Genomic DNA, 12,050 nt, shown 5'->3' with positions numbered 1-12,050 from the left:
GTCATGAAACTCATTCACATCTCCAATATATTTTTTTATCTTATTATAACCTTTATGTAATTATGTTAAAATGATGTATGTCAATTAAAAAAAATTTATGTCTAACATGAGAATGTTTAATACTTTCAATTTAAGTGTTTAATAGCATAAACATTTCATTTACTAGGTAATATAAAAAAAAAGTTTTTACTTATTATTAATTTTTGTTTCATTTGAAGAACTCATTTATTTCGCTAAAACAATTTTTGTTATTTCTCAACCATTGAGTATATATGTTCATATTTGAAAAGTTTTCTTAGATCTCTAAGATATTTTTCATCTTATCATACCCTTAGTTATACATTTGTTTTTTCTTTGTTCAATTCTCTTTTATTTCGCTAAAACAATTTTTGTTATTTCTCAACCATTGAATATATATGTTCATATTTGAAAAGTTTTCTTAGATCTTTAAGATATTTTTCGTCTTATCATACCCTTAATTATACATCTGTTTTTCTTTGTGCAATTCCTTCCAATAGTCTCCAAATTGTTTATAAGACACACATTTGTTAATTTTTTAATATTTTTTATTTTTGTTTATTTTCATCATGTAGAATTCTATTTTGATAAATTTTATCTAATTATTTTTTATTTTCTGACTCATTACAAAATCATACTTTAATTTTTTTCACTATAATTGTATAAATAATTTTTATTTACTACAATATAAAAATTTAATGTAATTGCAATGAATATTATTTTTATCACCATCCAACATATATTGGAGTTTAAAATATACAAGATCTATGATAAAATTTTATTATGTTTATTATTTGTTCTTTGCGTCATTTTTTTTATCAACCATCGAGTATATTGATATTTGAAAATTTTTCTTACATCTCTAAGATATTTTTCATCTTATCATACCATTAATTATATATTTATTTTCCTTTGTGTGATTCCTTCCAATAGTCTCCAAATTGTTTATAAGACACACATTTGTTAATTTTTTAATATTTTTATTTTTTGTTTATTTTCATCATGTAGAATACTATTTCGATAAATTTTATCTAATTACTTTTATTTCTAACTCATTACAATCATACTTTAATTTTTTTCACTATAATTGTATAAATAATTTTTATTTACTACAATATAAAAATTTAATGTAATTGCCATGAATAATTTTTTACCACCATCCAACATATATTGTGGTTCAAAAGATACAATATCTATGTTAAAATTTTATTATTATGTTTATTTTGTTTTTTGCGTCATTTTGATCAAGTGGTGTATTATATTTTTTATTAGTGTATAAAAAATAGATTCATTATAATTTAAAAAATTGAAGTAAACAAATATTTAAAATATATTTTAATTTAAATATTTTTTCCTTTTATATTTTTTAAAAAAATTTCCTTTTATATTATTTTAAAAATATTTTTAAAATTTATCAACTAGGTTTCATTAATGTTTGCAATTTTAATAAATGTTTTGGTTCTCATTAAATTTTATTTGGTATTCTAATCTAAAATGTAAACAATTATAATTTATTTCAAAGTATTTGATATTGAAGAAACAACTATACTCCTAATATTAAATATTTGATAATATTATCTTTTCTTTACCGTAATTTTTTATTATTTTATAAAAATTAATTAAAACTAATATTAAAGTAGTAAGAAAGCGGGTACGGGTATGGGTACGAGATTATACCCGTTACCTGGTGGGGATGGAGATGAGACAAAAATTTGATACCGGTTGGGTTTGGGTATGGGGATGGGGATGAATTTTTTTTTTACGGGAATGGGTATGGGATAGTGAAACCCGTCCCCGTCCTGCCCCATTGCCATCCCTAGTTAGAATCAAATCGTATTTTTGTTTGTGATTTTTTGATTGTACAGTTTGGTATTAACTTTTCTTTGTCAAGACTAATGGTTTTTTAAATTAAATCAACTTATGAAATGATATTGATCCCTTTTAATGCTATTTTTATAAAAATTATTTGGTGATAATGTAAAGAAATCCACAACCATATATGTATGTAACAGTTCCAACCAAGGCTCTTGTTCTGCCTCTATATGTCTTTTCAGGTAATGTTTTGTGGCAGAGAAGTATAGGGTCATTAAGCAAAGTTGACTCTGCTCCTTTAGTGGACACTAATGGTGTTGGATTATTTGAAGTCTTATCCTAAAAAATCAAACTTCAATAATTTAAACCTTTATATGGGGTCTCCCAATTAGTAAATGCAATCATATTGCAAGTGTGTATCATGTATAAAACTCTACATTTATCTTAAAAATCAGTACAACCAACATAATGCTATTAACCGAATCAGAAACATACTCTTTTCTGACTTGATGTAACAGGATGGATATTTATTGGTTCATTGGATGGATTCCTATACTCATTTTCTCCAAAAGGGGTTCTCAAGAAATTCTCAAGAATGAATGTAGAGAACTCTATGATTCAAGTTGGGCCTTTTCTTGATTGCTCTGGATTTGCAGTGTACAGTTCACAGATAGAGATGGAAGGAAAAGTTAGCTACACAATTGGTCTTGTTTCAGCAATTGGTGAATAGTTAGCCACATAATTGGGACATTATTCGCTATGTTGGTTCCTGCAACGGGATGGATATCCTAGCACATATTTTTCACTTCTCATTCCTTATAACACTTAGCATTAAAAATAAAGTTTCCACAGCAGCCAAAAATTAACTATTTTTCTGTGCGGTTGATTCAATTAGGTCATGTTTCTACCTTATTTTCTGAGAGTGATCTAAGTCATTTTGTCATGAATGAGGAGATTGTTCTTGCTTTCCTTGTTGCCTCAAGTAAGAGTGCTCTTTCTTATATAATGATTTTTTTTTCTTTGAAAGTGTTGAATAATGAAATAATCATGACAAATTCGTTAATGTTGTTGATAAGATTGAATAAGGGTACTAAATAACTTTTTCCACTTCATTAAGGTTGCTCCTATAAAATCAACAGATGAGAAATTGAACACTTTCTGCATAATGTTGATCATAATACAATTTAGATAGCTAAAAATTCCATGGAGTATTTACCTTAGGGATTTTTATTTTTGATATGAAGTAGCTTGTTTGAATGAACTACTAATGGATTGATCCTAATGTTCACAGCAGTTGGTACATATCTTCCTTATCCGTTCTTCACTTACCTTTAGATAAATATAATTTTCTTGATGAGTAAATGGTCAATTTAATAATCATTTTATTCTTTAGATTGAACAAAATACAAAAAAAAGTCTTTAAACATGTTAATATTATCATTTAAATCACATTGATTCATATATCTTTGGATTAAAGTGAGTAACATAGTGCATTTTTTCTATTTCAGAGCACTAATGTAACAATAAATCACAATTTCAGAAACTAAATTGTTTGGCCTATGAATATCTTAGTCCAATGCGCTATTCTGAACTATCCAGATATTCACCTACTTGGTAAAACTTTTTTAGACACCACCATGGTCCCTGCCTTTCATCCCGCAGTATACCAAACTGTGACTTCCCAAATACAAACACTTTGACACTAGTTTAATCTCAACTTATTGAAACCAAACTTAACTCTTACTTAACTGACATACTCTTGGATATTTTCAAAGGTAAAATGTGATGACTATCGATTCATGTCATTGTATAAACTATACACAAAGAATATAAAACAACAATAAAATGTACATGCAATTTTCTTCAATCCAAGCTCACTGAATAAAATAATATTTACTTGCACTTCACATTTATTTATTTTTAATCATAAAATAATGATAAAATAAGAATCAAAGAAAGAACTTTAAATAAATAATTAGATAAGGATTAGAACGATATAAATAAATATAATAACAAAAATATAATTAAACAGGACCAGTGCGTAACTGGAGATATATTAATTGAAATAAATAAATAGGACCAGTGCATACCTAGAGATAAATAAAATAAATAAATAGGACCAGTGCGTAACTGAAGATAAATAAAATAAAATAAATAAACAGAACCAATACATAACTAGAGATAAATAAAATAAAATAAAATAAATAAATAGGATCGGTGCATAACTGGAGATTAAATAAAATAAAATAAATAAATAAGACCCATGCGTAACTGGAGATAAATTAAATTAAATAAATAAATAGGACCAGTGCATAATTGGAGATAAATTAAATAAAATAAATAAACAAGACCAGTGCATAACCGGAGCTAAATAAAATAAAATAAATAAATAGGACCAGTGCATAACTGGAGATAAATTAAATAAAATAAATAAACAGGATCAGTGCTAATTGGAGATAAATTAAATAAAATAAATAAATAAACAGAACCAGTGCATAACTGGAGATTAAATAAAATAAATAAATAGGACTCATGCATAATTAGAGATAAATTAAATTAAATAAATAAATAGGACCAATGCATAACTCATAATTGGAGATAAATTAAATAAAATAAATAAACAGGACTCGTGCATAATTGGAGATAAATTAAATAAAATAAATAAACTGGACCAGTCCATACTTAGAGATAAATTAAATAAAATAAATAAATAAACAGAATCAGTGCATAATTAAATAAAATAAATATATGAGGATAATAAATGAAAATAAGTTAAATAAAAGTAAATAGAATAATATATAAGTCAAAATAAATAAAAGATTAATATAAAACTCATGAGTTTATCAAGATTAATATAAAAAGAGCTTAACCTCACTCCCCTTACCTTATTGATTGAAGGGTACACTAATAATATTTGTAAAGGACTAGGATCACTTTAAATCTTTGCTCAAAACTTTCTCTCTCTCCTTTTCTTTCTCCCTCTTTCTCCTTTCTTTCTTTCTCTCCTTCCTTCCTTTCTTTCTCACTTTTTCTTAGGTAACCTTCATTCCATATATATATAAGCAAGCCATGTGCATATGTGCTTGTTTTTATCCAAATCATCATTAATTACCTTAATGAAGAGATAATGCTTATCTCTTCGTCTTATCTTTTTGTTTTTCTTTTGTTTTTCTTTTCTTCTTATCTTCTCTTTTTATCTTCTTATCTCTTTAGAAGATTTTTTTTAATACACATACCTATTTAATAATATTTTAATTAATATATTTTTACCTAATATATATATATATATATATACATATTTTATTAGTTTTGTTTTCTTCTTATTGTTATTTTCAATAAGTAAAAACTACATCATGATAAAATATTTTTAATGTTTAAACTACATCATAATAAAATATGAGATATTAGTAAAAATAGAAGATTTTCTAAGTGTTTTATTTAAAGTAAATAATACAGTTTATTAAAAATAGGGATGTTATAGTTGCCTTGTTGAATTTTGGAAAAATCAGACATGAATCCTCAAATGCTGATTTAATGTAAAACATGAGCTTTTCTAATATATCTGGAATACAACACATCAAGGAAATTTAATAGAACAAACAATCAGAAGACAATAAACCCAACAGAAAAATAAACTCATAAAATAACTGTAAAGTCCAATAATGTACTAACTTATTATATGTATAACTTCTCCAAAAAAACCTAAAGAAGTAAAAAAAAAAACAAATTTTCATGAAATCCATGTTATTGATGCAGATAAAACTTGGGTGAGCTTTGAATCAAATTTTCAAACTCATCAGTTGTTTAGGTACATACTCCTCCAGTAATCTCTCCTCGTCTGCCCTTATCTGCTTCTCCTTGAACAACATACTTCCCCGTGTTAGAAATTAAAAACCAATTAAGAAGAAGAAACAAATGAGAAAGCAAGAAAGCCAAGTTGACATTCTTTATACCTTGCCAAATTACAACTATTTTCATTCCTTATAAATCATTGTCAAGCAACCCGTCCATATTTTCATTGGACTCCAATTTTTTCCCTTAAGGATATTAGGTTGTCTTCTAGGTTTACCCTTATTATGGCACAACTTTCTGAATCGTCAATATATTTATCTGAGTGCATAAAACAAACATATTATAGATACAACAGGTCTTGTGCAAAGCATTTTCGATTGTAAAATATACACAGAAATATACAAACAATGATAGTTAACAGCTAGAAGTTGCAACTTATATTATAACCAACAAGCATAAAAACTCCTGGAAAAACATATAACCAAGTAGCATATCTAAAACTTTATATATTTAATTTACCTTTAATATTCTTGCATTTAATCTCTCTCCAGCTTTATAGTTTGCTTCGATATTTTAATTTGGTTTCATACCTTTACTATTTAAATACCTTTGATGAAGGAGACCTGCAAATACGAAACAGAAACATAACTCGGTTAAAATAAAAGTAGAAAACGTGTATTAGAGAAAGGAATAGTACAACACATTTCTTTCTCTAAAAAAACCATAAAATTTTCAATTAGAAACCTAGGGTTTTCTTCTCTTCCCCTTCGGACCACTGCTGCCATAGAACCAAGGTTTCTCCACCAGCCACCACCAACCACCAACAGCTACGCCGAAGCCATAAACAGCGACGTCGCAGCCACCAACAATGACGCCGACAAATAGCATGTCAGAACTCTCCTTTTCTTTCGATTTCTCCTTCCCGCGCAAGAGTAGATAGCGTTGCAACCTCAGGAATGCGCCAACTACTACTGTCGGTGCCACCACCACTGCTCGTTCTCGTCGTTTTTCTTTTCGTTGAAACAACAAACCCGTTTCGTGACCAGTTAAAACGATTTCTACCATAGGATAATGAAAAATAAGCACAAAAAAGAGAAACTTTGGCACCCTTAAAGAAAAAAATAAAGAAAACACCACTAAAAAGAACAAACAAAACTCAACCGACTGACTTTCAAATACTACTAATCCCATGTTCAACCTATAAGAAGTTAAAAAGTACAAACTTTCATCAAGAAAAAGCAAACCTAACCTCAAACCGGAAGGGTTTTTTCTGCTCTTCAAAATGCTCTTTGATGGAAAATTGAAGAATGCAAATTCTTGGCTTCGAGGAGAAGAAGAATGCTAATTTTCTCTCACCAACATCAATAGGAAGTTAAATGTAAAATGAGGGGGAAATCTCAATAAGTGTAGAAAGACCAAAAATCCTCTATTTAAGACACGTGTCAATCAATTGATAATATCTATCTCACTAATTTTACTACACTAACATTTTTTTCTTAGATATATAATAGAACGTATAAGTAATTAAGACATTTCGTCCTCTTCCTGCACCCTATTTATTACTAAGTGCTCCCCTTCATTATTAACTAAAAAGATTAAAATACCCTAACTCATTACACCACAGCCATGCCATCACAACAATAGAGGAAAAACAAGAGAGAGAATGCGTTACTAAAAAACTCATTCCAAAAAGTGCATTTTGGAACACATTTTGCATGTTTTTGGAATTTTTATTTTGAAAAACTCGTTCCAGAAAACATCATATACGTGTCTTGAAAGCCTATTAAAAAAAATTATAGACTATAAAACCTATTTCAGAATATACTTCATATGTTTTAGAGAATTTATTCTAAACAGTCCATTTGAAAATCCTTTAAAATTATATTCATGAAATCGTATTTAGGAAATCATATTTAAAATTTTAAAAAAATTCGCCCAGGAAGATTTCCAGAATAAATAATCTAAAAATGACTTTTATGAAAGATAAAATGGTTATTTAAAATATTATCGAGTGTAGTTAAAATTTCGGGGATGTAAGAAGAGAAAACCTTTGCAGAGAACACACACGCAGAAGAAAAAACTACGTTTGCTCTTCTTCTTTTTTAACTTTTATTTTTATAAATATTAACAAATTGTTGAAAAATAATTGAAAGAGTGCTCGTTACATTTCATTTAGCCCCTTCATTCCATTTTAATTTTCAATTTTATTTTTATTTTTCTATATTTTTAAAATGTAAGACACTCTTAATTTTTCAAATTGACAATACCCTAACTTTTTATTTTATCTTTAATTGATTTACTTATGTAATTATTTTTATGTAAAATAAGAAAAATGTAAAATTCCATAACTATTAGTTTTGATGTTTAATATAGGTAATGTTATAATAGATTGTATATATAGTATGGACCGGCCAGTCAAGACATACCAATAGGTTAGGATCGTTGAAGAACCAGAAGTAAAGGAAAGAAACCAAAATATATTAGCTAAATAAAATCATTTTCCAACTTGTCAAAAATGCTTTTTGAATAGTACACGTTGACTAGTCAAACAACCAAGTGTAGCATACCATTCTATAGGTCGATCAATCACCATGGTCACCAATCTCGAACATGACTGATCAGTTAACGTCTGACGCGATTAACTAGTCTAAAAGCAGCTTAATGCAAATCAGGTAAGTAATCATATTAAGGCATGATTGGACCATAATTAGGCCAATGGTAAGTAAAAGCATACTACAAATAGTATAAATAGAGGTTCAAGTAAGGTAGCTTTTTACATTGATTACTACATTTAATACTCTTGCACTCGAACACCTACTAACTTAAGCATCATAGTGTCATCTACAGGCACCACCCGAGCGGTTCATGAAGAACGAAATACATTTGAGAACAAACACATCAGATATAGGAGCGACTAGAAGACTAAGCCATCAAAGAGTTGAGAGTGCCTGACGAGCAACAAATAGATTCTATAATAATGATGAGAGAAATGAGGAGGGAAATGAATGCAATGAAGAGGAAGTATGAGGATGAGTTGAAGGTCTTGCACGTGGAGAATGCATTCATAAGGCAAGATATGGGATGAGGGAGCCTTTGTTGTCTACCCCACTCAACCTGAACCATCCAAACAACCCCACAATAAACGAAACTAAACAGTCCAAGAAAGTAGCACTAACAAAAGCAAGTGTCATGACTCGTTTGCCCCAGTCACGATGAACACATCGGGCACGCACCCGTTCACCACTAACATCATGGGGACTCCATTGCTTAACAATTGGAGGATGCTAGTGTTCAAGAAGTACGGTGAGTCAACTGACCCAAATAAGCAAGTTAACATGTTCGTCACCCAAATGGCACTGTACACGATGAATCACAAGAGAAACCCTGTCATTGTTCACGTGCTTCTTGGCCAACTCTGTAGACTTCTTTGCCATAATCTGAGTGAGGTTCGATGCTTAGTTTGCCACCAACAGACCGCACCACATGACTTCCATAGTCGTGGTCAACATTAGGTAGGAGAAAGATGAATCCTTTCGGACATTCATGGACTAATTCGGAAAGTAGCCTTACATATCAGGAACTTAAGTCCTAAGGTGGCTATGCATCACATGATCATAGCGTTGCGACCTAGACAGTTCGTTGATAGCATATGCATGCGACCAGTAGAAGACCTGGATGAACTAAGGTAGAGAGTAGTAAAGTTCATGCAGATTGAGGGATTGAGGAATTTATGCAAACAGATGCAGTCAAAGGTTGCATGTGAAAGAAAGGAACAAACAAAAAATTGTTCGATGAAAAACATAAATTGTGGTCCAAGGAATCAATAAGGGGATCACACTTTCATCAATGCACACCGCTAAACGCTCTTCACACAAAGATCCTCAAGGTAGCCCTTAATGTGGCCATGTTGATCTAAGCACAACCATAACCTTGGCCACACCATCGAGGAGTGCGCGACCTTGAGAGATAAATTAGAAGAGTTGATCTAAGCACAACACCTGAAAAAGTTTATCAGGACGAACTGCTAAGAGAGAAGTCCCCCTCGTAGGCGAAGTCTGGCTCGAAGACCCCAAAGGGTAGTGCCAAGAACCAATCTATGCAAAGAATAGCCTTGCTGACAAAGTAGAAGAATGAGCAAAAGCAGAGACCGCCCACTAAGGAGCGTAATTAACACCATTTATAGAGGTTTTGCTAGTGGGGGGCACACCAGGTCAACTCGGAAAAGGCACATTCGAGCACTCAAAATAATGCACTTGGTTGAGAATAGAGTCAAAAGCATGCCTCTCATCACCTTTTTAGACAAAGATCTCAAGGCACCTAACTTCGATCATGATGATCCGATAGTTATATCGATCAAGCTCACCAACTATGCTATAAGCAAAATCCTTATTGACCAAGGTAGCTCAGTCAACATTATTTCTTGGAAGACGTTCCTCAAGATGGACATAGATGAAGATCTCATCATCTTGTACAGTGAGCAGATTGTAGGATTCTCGAGTGAACGAGTCGATACTTTCGGATATCTAAACATTCGTGCTCGATTCTGCTTAGGAATGGATAGTCAAGAGATTAGAGTAAGATATGTCTTGGTAGAGGCCAACACATTGTACAATTTGTTAATCAGTCGAATGTGTTTGAACACTTGGGAGCCATAGTGTCTACACCACACTTGGCAATGAAGTTTCCCTCCGATAAGGGAGAATTTGTACAATGTACGTCGATCAAATGACGGTTATTGAGTGTTATGCAGTAGGGTTAAAGATGATGCCCTATCACCCACCTAGAAAGGTTCATTGATCGGAGGTAACTATGACCAACTTGTACCCCGAACCAAAATAGAAGACAAAATGGAGGCGCAAGGAGAGACTAAGGAATGAAAAAGGTAGGTTGGAAGGTCAAACCACCCAATTAGGAATCAATTTAGACAATGAAGAAACACAGGTAGTAACAACCGTGCTTGAAAACAATAAAGATTTGTTCAAATAGACGTCGACCAACATGTCTGACATACACCTATGGGTTATGTCACACAAACTGACTATCTTCAGAGAAGCCATACCAATCACTCAGAAGAAATGATGCTTGCGTGAAGAATGTCAAGTGATGACACACCTCCAATCAAGGGACCTACAACTCGAATTAAGACTAGGAGAATAGAAGAAGACTAAACCTCCTCTAAGCATGATAAACCCAAGTTAAAATTCATATAGGTTAAAGAAGATGTAAAAACATAGCCTAGAATCCTATAGTGATAAACTTATTAAAAAAATTAGCATATATAAAATGAAATATAAAAATAATTAACTTTTGTAATCTAATTGTTTAAAAAAAAATTACTTAAGATTATGTTTAACTAATTACTGTACGAACATTATTTTCTATAATCTAAACTAAGTTTAGAAGTGTAGCTAAAGCTCTCTTAAAACCGCACCTGTTAATAAATAATTTGTATTATATTTTAATAATGGTAACAATCAATAATAATATTCATTCTTTATTAAATGTTATTTAAATTTAGTTTTAAAGAAATGGAATATATTTTTTATTTTAATAAAATATTTATAACTATTTTAATTATTATATATTATAATAAATGCACACATATAAATTAATTATTTCAGTTGTATCTTTGTAAAAAAATATTTTCTTATTTATATTTTTTAACTTTAAAAAATTTTAAATGTACGGAGAGAGTCAAATAGCAGAAAAAAAAATTCAAATAAAAAAAAGGAAAAAAGAGAGGAAAATACATGATTCAAACTAAATTATAAAATTAAATTATTTTAGTTAGAAAAAAATCATAAACAATTATTATAAAATAATGTCTTAATTACATTTCGAGGTTCCTTGATAGATTTGATAATTTTTGATTGAATCTCTCATTAATTTTGGTGGTCTATGTAGTTCTTAAAATTTTAAAACTTGTTAATTGAGTTTCTACCGTTAATTGTGGCTGTTAACGTTTGATGTAACACTCATCTTATACTGTCACTTCTCATAAAATGTCACATAATATTTGATTATAAGAGACCCTGATGAAATCTTTCCAAATATTTATGATATTTAACAAAAATTATTGTCACTTTTCATAAAGCGTCACATAATATTTTATTACAAAGAGACTGTGATGAAATCTTTCCAAATATGTATGGTATTTAACAATTTTCAATTTTAAATTTAATGAAAATTATAAAATTAAAGAAAAATAAAAATAAATTAAAAAATATAAAACATATAACTGTACAATTATGAAAACACAATTATAAAATAAAAAATTAAAAAGTTAAAAAATATAAAAATATATAACTTCATAATTACAAAATTATAAAATATACAAATATAAAATTATAAAGTTATATAACTATAAAACTAGTTAAAAGTTAAAAAAACATTATAAAATTGTAAAATTATGAAATTACGAAATTATG

At 29.5% G+C, this 12,050-nt stretch overlaps 1 long non-coding RNA gene across 4 annotated transcripts; it reads right to left on the bottom strand.

The window, feature by feature from the left end:
• Positions 1-5,277: 5,277 nt before the first annotated feature.
• Positions 5,278-7,030, bottom strand: LOC114192523 (uncharacterized). Of its 4 annotated transcripts, none has more exons than XR_003606114.2 (5): positions 6,872-7,030; positions 6,367-6,680; positions 6,142-6,245; positions 5,784-5,940; positions 5,278-5,687 (listed from the first exon to the last, which is right to left on the bottom strand). It is a non-coding gene; the product is annotated as an uncharacterized LOC114192523 (long non-coding RNA). The 4 variants fall into 4 exon arrangements; XR_003606113.2 differs by having other exon boundaries at positions 5,279-5,678; XR_003606115.2 differs by lacking the exon at positions 5,784-5,940 and having other exon boundaries at positions 5,282-5,687; positions 6,872-7,025.
• Between the last annotated feature and the right edge of the window lie 5,020 nt (positions 7,031-12,050).

Source organism: Vigna unguiculata, chromosome 7 (assembly GCF_037176805.1).
Source record: "Vigna unguiculata cultivar grain cowpea cultivar isolate G323 ecotype 2 chromosome 7, ASM3717680v1, whole genome shotgun sequence".
NCBI classification, from domain to species: domain Eukaryota; kingdom Viridiplantae; phylum Streptophyta; class Magnoliopsida; order Fabales; family Fabaceae; genus Vigna; species Vigna unguiculata.
The sequence above is the reverse complement of the archived record's forward strand: the minus strand, read 5'-3'. Positions and strand labels throughout refer to the sequence as shown.